The 15,408-nt window shown below is 45.9% G+C and overlaps 1 protein-coding gene across 7 annotated transcripts in view; it reads right to left on the bottom strand.

The window, feature by feature from the left end:
* LOC308664089 (uncharacterized protein) overlaps window positions 1-15,408 on the bottom strand; it is a 71,447-nt gene that overhangs the window by 42,469 nt on the left and 13,570 nt on the right. The window contains exon 1 of one of the 7 annotated variants that reach the window (XM_081321083.1): window positions 9,027-9,220. The exons of 3 other annotated variants lie outside the window; for them this stretch is intronic. The gene's annotated coding sequence lies outside the window, so the exon portion shown is untranslated. Of the gene's footprint in view, window positions 1-3,706; window positions 3,797-9,026; window positions 9,221-9,446; window positions 9,646-15,408 lie in introns of those variants that run through there. 3 more of the 7 variants (XM_081321071.1, XM_081321076.1, XR_014025600.1) reach the window with 3 other exon arrangements.

Here is a 15,408-nt window from a genome sequence, read left to right as displayed (position 1 = left end):
CCAAAAGTGAGGGGGAAAACGAGGGTGCGTCTTATGGTCTAAAGGTGATCCGTATGGCCAGCCCCAACCTCCGCAAGTGGAAAGCAAGGGAGATTGTCAGGAGCACAAATCGGCACGTGCTGAGAAACGCCGATCTCGCACTCCTGCAATCTCCCTCGCTTGGTTTCAGCTTCCCTTGCTACAAGAGAAAGCAGGCTGAAACGGAGGAAGGGAGATTGCCAGGAACGCGATCTTGCACTGCTGCAATCTCCCTTGCTCTGTTTCAGCCTGCTTTCTCTTGTAGCAAGGGAAACTGAAACCACGCGAGATCGCGTTCCTGGCAATCTCCCTCGCTCCGTTTCAGCTTGCTTTCTGCAAGAGAAAGCCGGGCTGCAGGGCCGCCTCTGTGGGTACTGCTCTAACACAGAGAGGGAAGGACAAAGAGGGAGAGAAGGAAGGAAGGAAGGAAGGAAGGAAGGAAGGAAGGAAGGAAGGAAGGAAGGAAGGAAGGAACAATGGGAGAGGGAGGGAGAGAAATAGAGAGAGAGAGAAAGATAGGGAGAGAGAGAAGGAAAAAGAAATAGGAAGGGAGAGAAAGGGAGAGAGGAGAAAGATAGGGAGAGAAAGAGGGAAAGAGAGAGAAGGAGAAAGAAAGGGAGATAAATAGAGGGAGAGAAAGGGAGAGGGAAAGAGAGAGGGAGAGAAAGAAAGGGAGAGGGAGAAATAGAGGGAAAGAGAAAAATATAGAGGGAGAGAAAGAGGGAGAGAGAAAGAAAGGGAGGGAAATAGAGGGAAAGAGAAAAATAGAGGGAAAGAGAAAAATAGGGAGAGAGAGAAAGAGGGAGAGAGAGGAGAGAGAAAGAAAGAGGGGAGAGGGAGAGAAAGAGAAGGAGAGAGAGAAATTAAATTAGTAACATGGTTGTTAAGCGAATCTGGTTTCCCCACTAACTTTGCTTGTCAGAAGGTTGCAAAAGGCGATCACATGACCCTGGAACAATGTGACCATCATAAATATGAATCGATTGCCAAGCATCCGAATGTAAATCACACGACCTTGGGGATGCTGCAATGGTCATAAGTGTGAAAAATGGTCATAAGTTGCTTTTTTCAGTGCCATCGTAACTTTGAACAGGCACTAAGTAAATCGTTGTAAGTCGAGGACTACCTGTACTTTATCATTTTTTTTCCTTTTGGGGGGGGTGTCAAGTTTTTGACACCTTGCTGGGTAACTGGTGGTACTCGGACATTGCCTTCTCCTAAAAGTGGTACAATGGATGAAAAGGTTGAAAAGACCTGTTTTAGTATACTGATACTATTTGGTTCAGAATATTTTTTTTCTTGTTTTCCTGCTCTAAAAACTGGGTGCGTCTTATGGTCAGGTGCGTCTTATGGTCCGAAAAATACGGTATATTATGATGTGGTGGTTTTAACATTGGTTAGTGATTGGCTTAATTTAACAAATAAAAGAACACTTTATCTTGAGGGATGGGACTTATTATATGGGTGGCATGAATATTTAATTTATGACAAAAAAGTTGACAAGGCTTTTAAATCTCATATTTTAAGAAGTGCTTTATTGCGTGTCTGGAAAAACTATTATTATAAGTTAAATTATAAAATACCAATTTGGGGGATTCCTGGATACGCGATAGAAGGTGTATTTATGGGTGTGAGTTTGGATATGATTTCTTATAAGGAATTACTTAGATTGGTAGGGAATGATTGGCAATTAAAGTCATTAGTTCAGTTAAAACAAGAAAATATTGTACAGTCCTGGTTCCAGTATATTCAATTGCAAGTTAGGTGGAAGTTAGATCAGAAGGTTGGCATTACACTACTGGACGAAAATTTGGTAAAACAGATCAAAGATCAAAATTGAGTGCATATAAAGAGAATTTACAATGCTTTAATAGAATTGGATTCGGAAATGGAATTAGTTAATGATTGTATGGTAAAGTGGGCCCAAAATATTCAAGAACCGATCCCATTGGATATATGGGAGGTAATTTGGGTTAGAAATGTAAAATTTACCCAGGTCCAAAATTTAAGAGAAAATTTTTATAAAATGTTTTAGAGATGGCATTTGGATCCTAAAAAGTTGTCTTGTATGTATCCTAACTTACAGCCCAAATGTTGGAGATGTGGCAGTTTGGATGCCACTTATTTTCATATCTGGTGGACTTGTAGAAATATAAAAGCTTTTGGATTAAAATTTGGTTGAACATTCAAAAGATTTTTAAGAGAAAGATAAAGTTTACCCCACAACTATTTTTATTGGGTGTTATTATAGATTGTGATACTAAAGAAACTAACTTGATGTTGAACTTGATAAAAGCTGCAAGGTTATTGGTAGGGCAATATTGGAAGAAGGATTGCTTGCCTACTATAGAAGAATGGATATTTAAAGTGTCAAATTTAGCAGAAATGGCTAAGATTTCTGCTTATCTGAAGGATCATTCACAAGAAAGATACATTTCGGTCTGGAGAAGATGGATAGATTATATTCAGAATAAATATGGGACCAAAAAGTTCCATTTGGCTTATGAGTAAATTTTAGATTGTTATTATTATTAATAGTTTATTATAGCGGAATTTTTATTAGTTTTAATTATATGGTATTATTATTTTTAGTATTAGTATTGTTTAATAACTTGGATATTAATTTCTTTGTTTTTATTATTATGTTCATTTTATTTTGTTTAAAGGGGAGTTAAAGCGCATTATGAAATTGGTTATTTATATAGTTGGTTAATGTTAGTTAGATTATGATTATTATATTTGTAACCCTATATTTAGCTTTGGGAAGTGTGGGAGGGAGGGGTTTTTTGGGTGGGTTGGTTTTGGGGATTATATTGTAATTTTTACAAAACTTTTTTAATAAAAAATGAAACAGAAAAAATAAATTAAAAAAAGCAAGAAGCATAGCTGACTCAGGAATTTTGGGAGTTGAAGTCCATGAGTCATAAAAGAGCCGAGGTTGCCTACCCCTGCACGTGGGGATAATGGACCTCTGCCCTCCCCTTTAAGAAAAAGCCCAGTCAAAATACCATCATCCATGCAGGGCTGTTCACTGACACGGGCAGAGAGAAACAGGGACGCAGCAGTCACCAAAGAGGGAATCTGAGCACGTAAGAGAGGCAGATTCAGGGGCTCCATCTCAAAGGAAGCCCACCTGGACAGGGCAGCCCATCGGCCAAGCCCACCTGGACGCCTCTCGGCTCTCCCTCACCCGCCTTCCAGACGCCATTCAGCTCTTCCTCGCAGGGTCCCCGCCCTCCCCTCCAGCCTCGCTCCCTCCCAGCCCAGAGCTCCCCCCGTCCTCTCCCTCCTCCTCCTCCCCTCCAGGCACTGGCAGGCTGACCCTCCCCAGCAGCGAGAGGGGAACGTGGGAACGGGGGTGCCCAACCTTCCGGGAATCCCCGGGAGCCCCCAGGCGGGGAGCCGGGCTGCGCCAAGAGGGGGGGCTGCGGGGCAGGAGGGGGGCTCGGGGGAAGGACCTGGAGGGGATCGGAGAGCCGTTCGCGGAAGCCGCAACCCAGGAGGAGGAGAAGCGAAGGCGCAGCGCTTCCCACGGAGCAGAAAAGCCCGCGAGGAAAGGCGGAGACTCGGAAGGGGAGGGGGCGCAACTGGGGGAAAACCCACCTGGCTCTCCCTCCCTCCCTCCCCTTCCCCCCCGGGGATTCCCCCCTCCTGATTGCCCTCCCCCTCTCGGAGCCTCCTCGCCCACCTGGCGCCCTTTCAGCGACCCTCCCCGCGAGGGGAACCTCCGCAGCGCTGCCGTAAGAAAGGTTGGGAGAGCAGGAAAAGGGGCGGGAGGGGCCGGAAAGTACACTCCCACAGCCTTATTTCCGTTTCCGGCCTCCTCTCTAGGCGCCAGAGAAAAACTCTCTGCGTTTAACCCCTTCGTGGAAGCCGATGGGGGAGGGGGCGACAGCACAAAGCACAAATGCAGCCCCAAACCAGGACAGACGATCCACCAGGCTTCCCTGAAGGCTGCAAATGTTCATTTCTCCATCTCTTCTCAGATATTGTTGACAATTGGATCCAAAAATTTCAGACTTGGATTCATCATTGCATAATACTCTTTTCCACTGAACCCGTAATTCAATTTTTGTGAGCTTCAGCATATCTTAGCTGAAGCCATCTGTGGGATGCAGGCAGCATAGAAAACTACACACACTCTGGTGCGTGAAAAAACTTCTCCACACAACCGGTCTCTGGTGCCCAAATCGTTGATGACCTCTGCCCTAAGGCAATTTATTTACTCACTGCCCTGGAGGCCTCAGGGCATAGGACTGGCATCCACCTCACTAAGCAGCTGGTCATTAAGCATGTTAAGCATCACATGACAGTGTCAACTTATATCCGTTCCTCTGTAGTTGTTAAGCAAAGCATGATCATGACTTGAAGATTCCTGCCGGCATTCCCCACTTACGTTTCTTGTCAGAAGCTAGTTGGACAGTAACAAATGGGGATCGTGAGCGTGGGATGCTGAAACCATTATAAATGTGCACCCGTTTGTTCCATTTTATGACCTTTCTTGCCATAGTTGCGAAGTGAATCTCTGCAGGGTTCAGTGCGTTTTTTGCTCAATTTTTTATTTTTATTATTCAAAATACAAAATACAAAATACAAAGAAAATAGTGGGAAACTAAAGGTAGGAAAAAGGGAAGAAGGAAAATGGCATAGAGGGAGGAGAAAAATGTTGACTTCCGACTCTTTTTAGCATAGTAAAATATAATAAGGTTACAACTTCAACTTTACTTTTACACAGTCGTTTATACTAGTCATTTCTTACTTAACTTATTGAATCCAGATGTCTCCAACCATTCTTGGTTGGCGGACTGGAGGAAAAGAGGGGGAAGTTTTATGCGCGTGCGTGCACGCACATAAAAGGGGCCACGAGCACCTGCGACGCAAACGGGGCGGTGCTAGCACCCAGATGACACTCGCTAGGACCGCCCCATTTTTGCCACAGAGGCGCTAGTGCCATCCTGTTTGCTGTGCGCCCAAACATTTTGCCCAGGGTATGGCTAGTCTAGTGAAAAAAGGACCAGGGATGATATGATAGCCGTGTTCCCAAAATTTGAGAGGCTGCCACAAAAACGAGGGGACCAACCTATTTTCCAAAGCACCAGAAGGTGAGATAAAAAAACAATGGAAGGGAACTAATGAAGTAAAGAAGCAATGCAGAACTAAAGAGAAACATCCTAAGAGTGAGAACAATTAACAGGTGAAATAACTTCGTTTTATCTTTATTTACTTGTAGACCAGCCACATTTCCAAATTCCTCAATCCTTTTCAGTAATTCCGTGATGCATTCCAGAGGGTTTTCCAAAACAAAGACCATATCATTTGCAAACGCCTGCACTTTATAAATTCGGTCTCTTATCTGAAGCCCGGTAATCTCCTCATCTTTCCTTATTATTCTCAATAGGGGTTCTAAAGTTAAAATAAATAAAAGTGGGGAGAGTGGACAACCCTGTGGGGATCCTGTGGGGAAGGGAAAGGCCTGGGGGGAACTAAAAGGGAAAGGTCGTCTTTCGAAGGCAAACCTGGGTCTGTGCTTTCATGACATGCTAACATAGCCCACGGATGCATGTCCTGCTCTTCTTCACATTCAAAAGGTACAGAGAACTTAAATTTGTTAAATGACTTCATCAGGGAGAGGAGGTGGGATAGTTCATCAAGGTAGTCTTGTTTAACCACCATTGCAAGATGCAACCGTAATTGAGATAACAATTGTTATCTTGAGAACTATTTGCATGTTGGCTGGGGAATTCTGGAGCTCAAAATCTGGAGGACACTAAGGTAGAAGAATGAAACTCCATAACCGGGAATTCCATAATCAATATAGAAAAAACACCACCCAAAAGCCTTTTTAACAAATTGCACAACTTCTGCAAAAGGAAATATCCAGTAATTTCTGCTGAATGAAAATGAGAAATAAACCAGAAATAAAAAGCTAGTCTTTATCAAAATAATAATTTCCACTTATTTCTCTCTGCCAACTGGTCTAATCCTGAGATGTGGACTAAAAAAGATTAGGCCAGAATTAAAATAGTCAATTTCTCACCTACACTCTCAATGGGAGATCCGAAATGAAAACGAAACCTTCTTTAAATTCATCAACTTTTGCCTCATGTCAAATTTCTTGTATTCAATAAGGGGTGATTTACGCTTGAGGTACCATCCACAGAATGGATATTTGACAGGTGTCCACCCATGTGAATCCTCTCATGCATCAACAGTTTGTAAGTATGACTGAAACTTTTCCCACAAAAAGGACATTTAAAGGGTTTGTCTCCTGTGTACATTCTCTGGTGAATCACCAAGTATGAAGTTGTACTGAAACTTTTCCCACAATCGGGACATTCAAAAGGTTTTTCTCCTACGTGAGTCCTCTGGTGTATCACCAGACTGGAATTCTGACTGAAACTTTTCCCACAAACTGGACTCTCATATGGTTTCTCTCCTGTGTGAATCTTCTGGTGTATCACCAGAATGCAATTCCGACTGAAACCTTTCCCACAAACTGGACAATCAAATGGTTTCTCTCCTGTGTGAATCCTCTGGTGTATCACTAGTTCATAATTTGACTGAAACTTTTCCCACACTCAGGTCATTTAAAGGGTTTCTCTTCTGTGTGAGTCCTCTGGTGTATCACCAGACTGGAATTTCGAGTGAAACTTTTACCACATTCTGGACACTCATATGGTTTCTCTCCTGTGTGAATCCTCTGGTGTATCACTAGTTCATAATTCTGACTGAAACTTTTCCCACAATGAGGACATTCATAGGGTTTCTCCCCTGTGTGAGTCCTCTGGTGTTTCACCAGACTGGAATTCTGACTGAAACCTTTCCCACAATGAGGACATTCAAAAGGTTTCTCCCCTGTGTGAGTCCTCTGGTGTATCACCAGGCTGGAATGGTCAATGAAACCTTTCCCACAATCAGGACATTCATAGGGTTTCTCTCCTGTGTGAGTCCTCCGGTGTATCACCAGACTGGAATTCCGAGTGAAACTTTTACCACATTCTGGACACTCATATGGTTTCTCTCCTGTGTGAATCCTCTGGTGTATCACTAGTTCATAATTCTGACTGAAACTTTTCCCACAATCAGGACATTGAAAGGGTTTCTCTCCTGTGTGAGTCTTCTGATGTTTCACCAGATTGGAATTGTGAGTGAAATTTTTGCCACAATCTGGACAGTCATACGGCTTCTCTCCTGTGTGAGACCTCTGGTGTATGACTAGGCTGGAACTGTGACTTAAAGTTTTCCCACAGAGAGCACATTCAAAGGGTTTCTCTCCTGTGTGAGTCCTCTGGTGTCTCACAAGGAGGGAATTCTGACTGAAGCCTTTCCCACAATGAAGACATTCAAATGGTTTCTCTCCTGTGTGTATTTTCTGGTGACTCCTGAGCTGGAATTTTCTAATGAAACTTTTCCCACAATCTGGACACTCATATGATTTCTTTTCTGTGTGAGTCCTTTGGTGTTTCACCAGGATGGAATTGTGACTGAAATCTTTCCCACAATGAGTACATTCAAAACGTTTCTGTCCTGTGTGAATCATCTGATGTTTCACCAGGCTGGAATAGTGTCTGAAACCTTTCCCACAATCAGGACATGTATAGGGTTTCTCCCCTGTATGAGTCCTCTGGTGTTTCACCAGGCTGGAATGGTCACTGAAACCTTTTCCACAATCAGAACATTCATAGGGTTTCTCTCCTGTGTGAGTCCTCTGGTGTTTCACCAGGCTGGAATTCTGACTGAAACCTTTCCCACAATGAGGACATTCAAAAGGTTTCTCCCCTGTGTGAGTCCTCTGGTGTATCACCAGGCTGGAACTGTGACTGAAACTTTTCCCACAATCAGGACATTCAAAGGGTTTCTCTCCTGTGTGAATCCTCTGGTGTAACACCAGGTTATAAATCCGACTGAAACTTTTCCCACAATCAGGACATTCATAGGGTTTCTCCCCTGTGTGTGTCCTCAGGTGTATCACCAGGCTGGAATTGTGATTGAAACCTTTCCCACAATGAGGACATTCAAAGGGTTTCTCCCCTGTGTGATTCTTTTGGTGATTCAACAGGATGGAATTGTGACTGAAACCTTTCCCACAATGAGGACATTCAAAAGGTTTCTCTCCTGTGTGAGTGCTCTGGTGTATCACCAGGCTAGAAATGTGACTGAAACCTTTCCCACAATCAGGACATTTAAATGGTTTCTCTCCTGTGTGAGTCCTCTGGTGTTTCACCAGGCTGGAATGGTCAATGAAACCTTTCCCACAATCAGAACATTCAAAGGGTTTCTCTCCTGTGTGAGTCCTCTGGTGTATCACAAGGCTGGAACTGTGACTGAAACCTTTCCCACAATCAGGACATTCATAGGGTTTCTCCCCTGTGTGTGTCCTCTGGTGTATCACCAGCCTGTAATTGTGACTGAAACCTTTCCCACAATCAGGACATTCATAGGGTTTCTCCCCTGTGTGTGTCCTCTGGTGTTTCACCAGGCTGGAACTGTGACTGAAACCTTTCCCACAATTAGGACATTCATAGGGTTTCTCTCCTGTGTGATTCCTCTGGTGTTTCACCAGGCTGGAATGGTCAATGAAACCTTTCCCACAATCAGGACATTCATAGGGTTTCTCCCCTGTGTGAGTCCTCTGGTGTTTCACCAGGCTGGAATTGTGACTGAAACCTTTCCCACAGTCGGGACATTTAAAGGGTTTCTCTCCTGTGTGAACACTCTGGTGTATCACCAGGTGTGAATTCCGACGGAAACCTTTCCCACAATCAGGACACTCAAAGGGTTTCTCTCCCGTGTGACTCCTCAGGTGTATCACCAAGTGGGAATTCCGACTGAAACGTTTCCCACAGTCCAGACATTCAAAGAATTTATCTCCTTTTTGAGTCCTTTGGTGACTCATGAGGTGGGAATGTCTAATGAAACTTTTCTCCAAACTGGACACTTATACACTTTCTCCTTGGTGTGAGTTCTCTGACGTATCACCAAGTTGCTCTAGTTGCTAAGGCATTTACCGCAGTGAGAGAATTTGTAGGGCATCTGTCCTGTGTTTGTCTTTCCATGAACCACAAGAAAACTGTTCAGACTAAACCTTTTGTCACATTTCTAGCATTTCAATGGCTTTTCTACAGTGTGGATCTTCTCGTGCATAATCAGTTGTTATGTACCATTTGGGTTTTTCCCACAATTGGCACATCCATGCAGCTTTTCAACCAATGATATTCTTGAGGGGGTCAAAAATATGGGCTATCCCTGATTTAGTAGTGCTATGATTCAAGTCGTTTTTTTCTGCACAGGTTGGGGCCTGCCTTACTGTATGCTGTACATGCCTGTCTAATTGAGCTTTTCTTGCCACTGAATTCCAGATATTTCCCTCTTTTTTGGAATCAAAAATAAACTCTCTTGATTTTTTGTGTAATGTATCCTGGAGTTTTGTGAAGTGTACTTTTACCAGCTTCAAATATCTTCTTGGTTTTCTCTTGTTTCTCTCTCACCTGCTGAGGAAAGTGAAGAATTTTGTGGCTTTCTGAAGGAAATGGAAAATATTTGAATTTCTGGCTTGATTTCCTTTCCTTTTAAAAGCTGCTTGTTATTCTCAGTTGTCCAGGGTGCTCTTATTGCCATCCTCTTTATCTATAAGATTCAAAGAAAAGTGTAACTTTAGTTGTTTATAAAATGGCTTCAGAAGATGTGAGTAAAAGAAAAAAGTATACATTACAAATAAGCAAACATGCCACAATACAAGAAAAACTTTCTACATTATGATTCATTTGACACACGGAAGACTAGTGAGATCCAAGTTCAAATATCCATTCAATCATGAAATACTCTTTTTGACTTGGGTCAATCACAAATGCTTAGCAATGCAAACCGTTATCATCAAATATATCTGGATATGCTGGGAATTATACAGTTGTAGATATATGTGTACAGAGAAAAATAGAAATATACAAACATACAAATGTGGGCTGTTGGTTTGATCTCTGGCTTGTTAATTAGGTTGCAAATGTTTCATCTCCGGGGAGACATCTTCAGTGCGGCTTGAATTATATTTGGTTTGTTTGGAATGTTGCTTCCGGTATTTCAGTTGAAGTAGCTCTCTCACTCCCAGTTGGTTAGTCAAACGTTCTAAGGTACTTTTAGAGATGTGGGGACTTTAACTGATGAAATGATGCCTAAAAGCTGTCAATTTCTGCAATGAACATGGCTGAAGCGATTTTCTTTTGTACACAGTTGCCACACACTTTAGAAGGGGGAAGGGGGAATGAGACTGGACGTATTGCTAGGCATAACATAGAACGACCGTGGGAACCAAGGTCATCTGCAGAAGTGTCAATGGGAGATGGGGAGGAGTGACTAAGAGCCCACCAATTAACTCCATTGGACAGCGTGATTTGTGACACTTGGGGGAAAGGGATTTGATATTTTTAACTATGCTGAACCCGTGGGAAATATTCAGAGTTGGTTTCACTTTTGAACGTGCCGATACGATGTACCCAATAAGCTCCGGGAGATGAAGCGTCGGAGACGAGGTCTAGAGAGCGGTTGGAGGTCCAGCCGATCCGAATCCGACCGATTGCAGTTAAGAACCTTTATAAGGTCTTATCTTGCGGTGATAAGGACGGCGAAGTCTAACTACTTTGCTGTCCTTATCGCGTCCGCAGATAATCGCCCGGCCGCCCTGTTTAGGGTGACTCGCTCCCTCCTTAACCAGGAGGTGAGAGAGGATCCCTTGCGGGGACGAGCCGAGGAGTTTAGTCATCATCTGGCGGACAAAATCGCTCAGATCCGGACCGGTCTGGACTCTGACTGGGCAGAGTCTGATGTGGAGGAATCGGGCGGTCTTGAGCACGTTATCTGGACTGAGTTCAACCCTGTTTCCCCTGATGATGTGGACAGGATCATGGGGAGACTGAGCACCACCACCTGTTTGTTGGATCCGTGCCCCTCCTGGCTAGCTTATGCGGCTCGGGAGGGAACACGAGGCTGGTTCCATGCAGTAATAACTGCTTCTTTGAAGGAGGGTGTCTTCCCTGCCGCCTTGAAGGAGGCGGTGGTGAGACCCCTCCTCAAGAAGCCTGCTTTTGACCCGGCTGTTTTAAATAACTATCGTCCAGTCTCCAACCTTCGCTTTTTGGCGAAGGTTGTTGAGAGTGTGGTGGCGCATCAGCTTCCTCTGTTCCTGGAGGAAACTGATTATCTGGACCCGTACCAATCGGGTTTCAGACCCAGACACAGCACGGAGACGGCATTGGTCGCGCTGGTGAATGATCTCTGGAGGGCAAGGGACAGGGGTTGCTCCTCTGTCCTGGTCCTATTAGATCTCTCAGCGGCTTTCGATACCATCGACCATGGTATCCTGCTGCGGCGTCTCAGGGGGTTGGGAGTGGGAGGCACCGTTTTACGGTGGTTCTCCTCCTACCTCCAGGGCCGCTCGCAGTCGGTGTTGACGGGAGGGCAGAGATCCGCCCCGAGGCCTCTCATTTGTGGAGTCCCTCAGGGGTCGGTTCTCTCGCCTCTCCTGTTCAACATCTATATGAAGCCGCTGGGCGAGATCATTCGTGGTTTCGGGGTGGGGTATCATCAGTACGCTGATGATACCCAACTTTTTCTTTCCACCCCGAACCAACCCAGTGATGCCCTCGCCGTGATGTCCCGGTGCCTGGAGGCGGTTCAGGTCTGGATGGGGAGAAACAGGCTTCGTCTCAATCCCGCCAAGACTGAGTGGCTGTGCATATCGGCATCTCGGGCTAACCAGACTATTCCACCTCTAACGATGGGGGGTGAGGTGTTACCCCCCGTTGATAGGGCTCGCAACTTGGGCGTCCTCCTGGATTCACGACTCAATTTTGAAATCACATAGGAGCCGTGACCAGGGGGGCTTTTGCACAGGTTCGCCTGGTGCGCCAGTTGCGTCCCTATCTGGACCGAGATGCCCTATGCACAGTTACTCATGCGCTCGTGACCTCCCGTTTGGACTACTGTAACGCTCTCTACATGGGGCTGCCCTTGAAGACCACTCGGAGGCTTCAACTGGTGCAGAATGTGGCCGCGCGAGTTGTAATGGGGGTCTCCCGATACTCCCATGTAACACCTCTACTCCGCGAGCTGCATTGGCTTCCGGTTGCCCTCCGGGTGAAATTCAAGGTGCTGGTTATTACCTATAAAGCCCTACATGGCCTGGGTCCGGGGTATTTGAGGGAACACCTGCTGCCGGCATCAAATGCCCTTCGCCCAGTGCGCTCCCACAGGGAGGGTCTGCTCAGGGTCCCACCGGTAAGAGATTGCCGGCGGGTTATACCCAGGGATAGGGCCTTCTCAGTGGGGGCGCCTGCCCTCTGGAACCAGCTGCCAGTGGAGCTGAGGACTGCCCCCGACCTCCGGTCATTCCGCCGGGGCCTGAAGACCTGGCTCTTCGAGCTCTCGGGCCCAGGCTGAGGAGTAATTTATTTTAAATCGGGGTTTTAATTTGCACAGGGTTAGTTTAATCTTTTTTAAATTGGTTTTAACTTTTGTATTGCTGGTTTTTTAACTCCCTGTAAACCGCCCTGAGTCCTCAGGGAAAGGGCGGTATATAAATGTAATAAAATAAATAAATAAATAAATGTTCTTTGAGGAAACTGCTAGCCTCGGAGTTCGGATTTGGTTGGGACTGTTTGTTGGAACCATGACATTAGCAAGATGTAAAGCACCAGTGTCAGCTCTGCCTGGCTTGGCTGGGGCCTCACAGGCATTCTGTCATCAAAACAAGAAGGGGGGGAGAATGAAAAGGGAAAAGTTGAAAGGGCAATAAATGTTTGTGTGTACATGATAGGAAATGGAGAAGGAGGGGAATGACAGGTGAGAAGGACCAGAGCAGCCAGATCCTGTTTGTATTAACAAAGTGTGGGGGGGTGAGAAACATCAGTATTACTTTGGAGCACGGCATGTTTTTTGAAGCTACAAATAATGCTGCAATTGGGAACACATCTTCATTTTTGAAGAATAGAACTGAAGTTGGTAGTTTAATTTTGTTCCCTTTCCAAAACAGAGTCCATGTTTAAGAATATTAAAGCTACTCTGCCACAGCATGCTTTTGGGGGATTGGTGCAGCACCCGGACATTACTGCAAGTAAGATTCCAGACTTTACCACCCCTACCCAAAAACAAAAGCTAGGGCAGGGCAGGGCAGGGCAAAGAATGCCTTTGAAAGATAATGCAGTGCTTAATTCTTCCCAGTTAAATTAAGAGGTTGTACGGTTTTGAAATACTTGGCATTGTCTGAAAAAAGGTAGCACAATACAGTCTAGCACAATACCAACAAAGAAGAAAAATAACAGCTTTCAAAAGAAACCAGCATGGCTGCATACAGAACTCTCTGATAAACTGAAAGATAAAAAGGACAAGTATAAGAAGTGGAAAGAGGGGCACATAACTAAGGCAGAATATCAGCAAATAGCCCATGCCTGCAAAGATGAAGTGAGGGAAGCTAAGGCTCAAAATGAACTAAGGCTTGCAACCAAAGTCAAAAATAACAAAAAAAGCTTCTTTCAACATATAAGAAACAAGAAAAAAGTTAAGGAAATGATTGGTCCATTAGTGGGGGAAAGTGGCAAGAAGGTGACAAGCAACAGGGAGAAAGCAGAACTATTTAACTCGTTTTTTGCATCTGTCTTCACACAAAGGGAAAAAACAGTCCAACCTACCAAAACCAGTGCCATAAAAAACAGAATAGAAATGCAAGTTAAGATAGGCAAGAAAATGGTAAGTGAGCACCTGTCCAGCCTAGACAAGTTCAAATCACCAGGACCAGATGGATTACACCCCAAGGTTCTCAAGGAACTGGCAGACATGATCTCAGAACCACTGAACTATATTTTTCAAAGATCCTGGAACACTGGGGAACTACCAGAGGACTGGAAGAGAGCTGATGCAGTTCCCATCTTCAAAAAAGGGAAAAAAATGGATCCAGGAAATTACAGACCGATCAGCCTGACCTCAATACCTGGGAAGATTCTGGAAAAGATAATCAAAGAACGAATCAGCGAGCACCTAGAGCACAGGTCGGCAACCCGCAGCTCCGGAGCCTCATACGGCTCTTTAAGCCGTCCCATGCGGCTCCCAGGCCTCCTCCCTCTGCCATGTTTACTTTTGGGGAAAAAAGTGGCACTAAAAAAACTTAATCAATTTAAACTTCTCCCAAAAGACTTGAAAAGTTTAAATTGATTGGTTTGTGGGACCGCCCTCAAACCGTTTGTGGGACCGCCCACAAACCGTTTGTGGGCTACCCACAAACCTCTTTGTTTTTTTAACTGCACTTGGCAGAGTGGAGGAAGAGACGGGAGAACTAAAAGGTGAGATCTGCTTCCTTCCCCCCCCCTTCCTTCTCATCGCCGGGGCTAGCAGCCCCGGCGAGCAAGAAGGCGCGCTTCCCCCCCTTCCTTCTCGTCGGGCGAACAAGAAGACGCGCTTCCCCCCCTTCCTTCTCGTCGCCGGAGCAAGAAAGCACGCTTCCCCCCCCTTCCTTCTCATCGCCGGAGCAAGAAGGCGCGCTTCCCCCCTTCCTTCTCATCGGGTGAGCAAGAAGGCGCTGTTGTGATTCAGGGTCAGCCTGTGGGTTCGGCAGTTGGGTCAGACGACTCAGAGGAGGACGGGGTGTTGAAGACCTTGCTGAGGGGGTTGAAGATCTTGCTGATGAGAGCCCTCAGCCAGGCCCCTCCCACTTGGTCACCATGGAGACCCAGCTGTGTGAGCCTGACAGCGTGGATGAAGATGACCCACAGCTGGCCCTGTTCAAGGACGCCCGACGCAGTCAATTAGGAGTAAACAGAGGAAGGCAATGGGGCTCCTCGGAAGGAGGCAGAGAGAAGCCACGCCCTGAACTCTATATAAGGGGAATGTGTGGGAGGGCTGGTTTGCTGAAGGCAACCGCTTGGATAGTTCCTGTTTCTTAAAGCTCCTGTTTCTTGGTTTGTCTTGTTCCGTTTGTTTTTGTAGCAATAAATTTGGCAGGCGTAATTCCAGCCTCTTGCCTTCTTGTAAAAGGGGTTGTCCCTGTCTTTTCTGCAGGGCCGGTAGCAGGCTGGTACAGAACAGACGCGCTTCCCCCCTTCCTTCTCGTTGGGCGAGCAAGAAGGCACGCTTCCCCCCTTCCTTCTCGTTGGGCGAGCAAGAAGGCACGCTTCCCCCCTTCCTTCTCATCGGGCGAGCAAGAAGGCGCGCTTCCCCCCCTTCCTTCTCGTCGGGCGAGCAAGAAGGCACGCTTCCCCCCCTTCCTTCTCGTCGGGCGAGCAAGAAGGCGTGCTTCCCCCCCTTCCTTCTCGTCGGGCGAGCAAGAAGGCGCGCTTCCCCCCTTCCTTCTCGTCGGGCGAGCAAGAAGGCGCGCTTCCCCCCTTCCTTCTCGCCGAGGCTAGCAGC

Source organism: Vipera berus, assembly GCF_964194415.1.
Source record: "Vipera berus genome assembly, chromosome: 2".
NCBI lineage: Eukaryota > Metazoa > Chordata > Lepidosauria > Squamata > Viperidae > Vipera > Vipera berus.
Note: the sequence above shows the minus strand (reverse complement) of the source record. Positions and strands in the feature narration are given on the sequence as shown.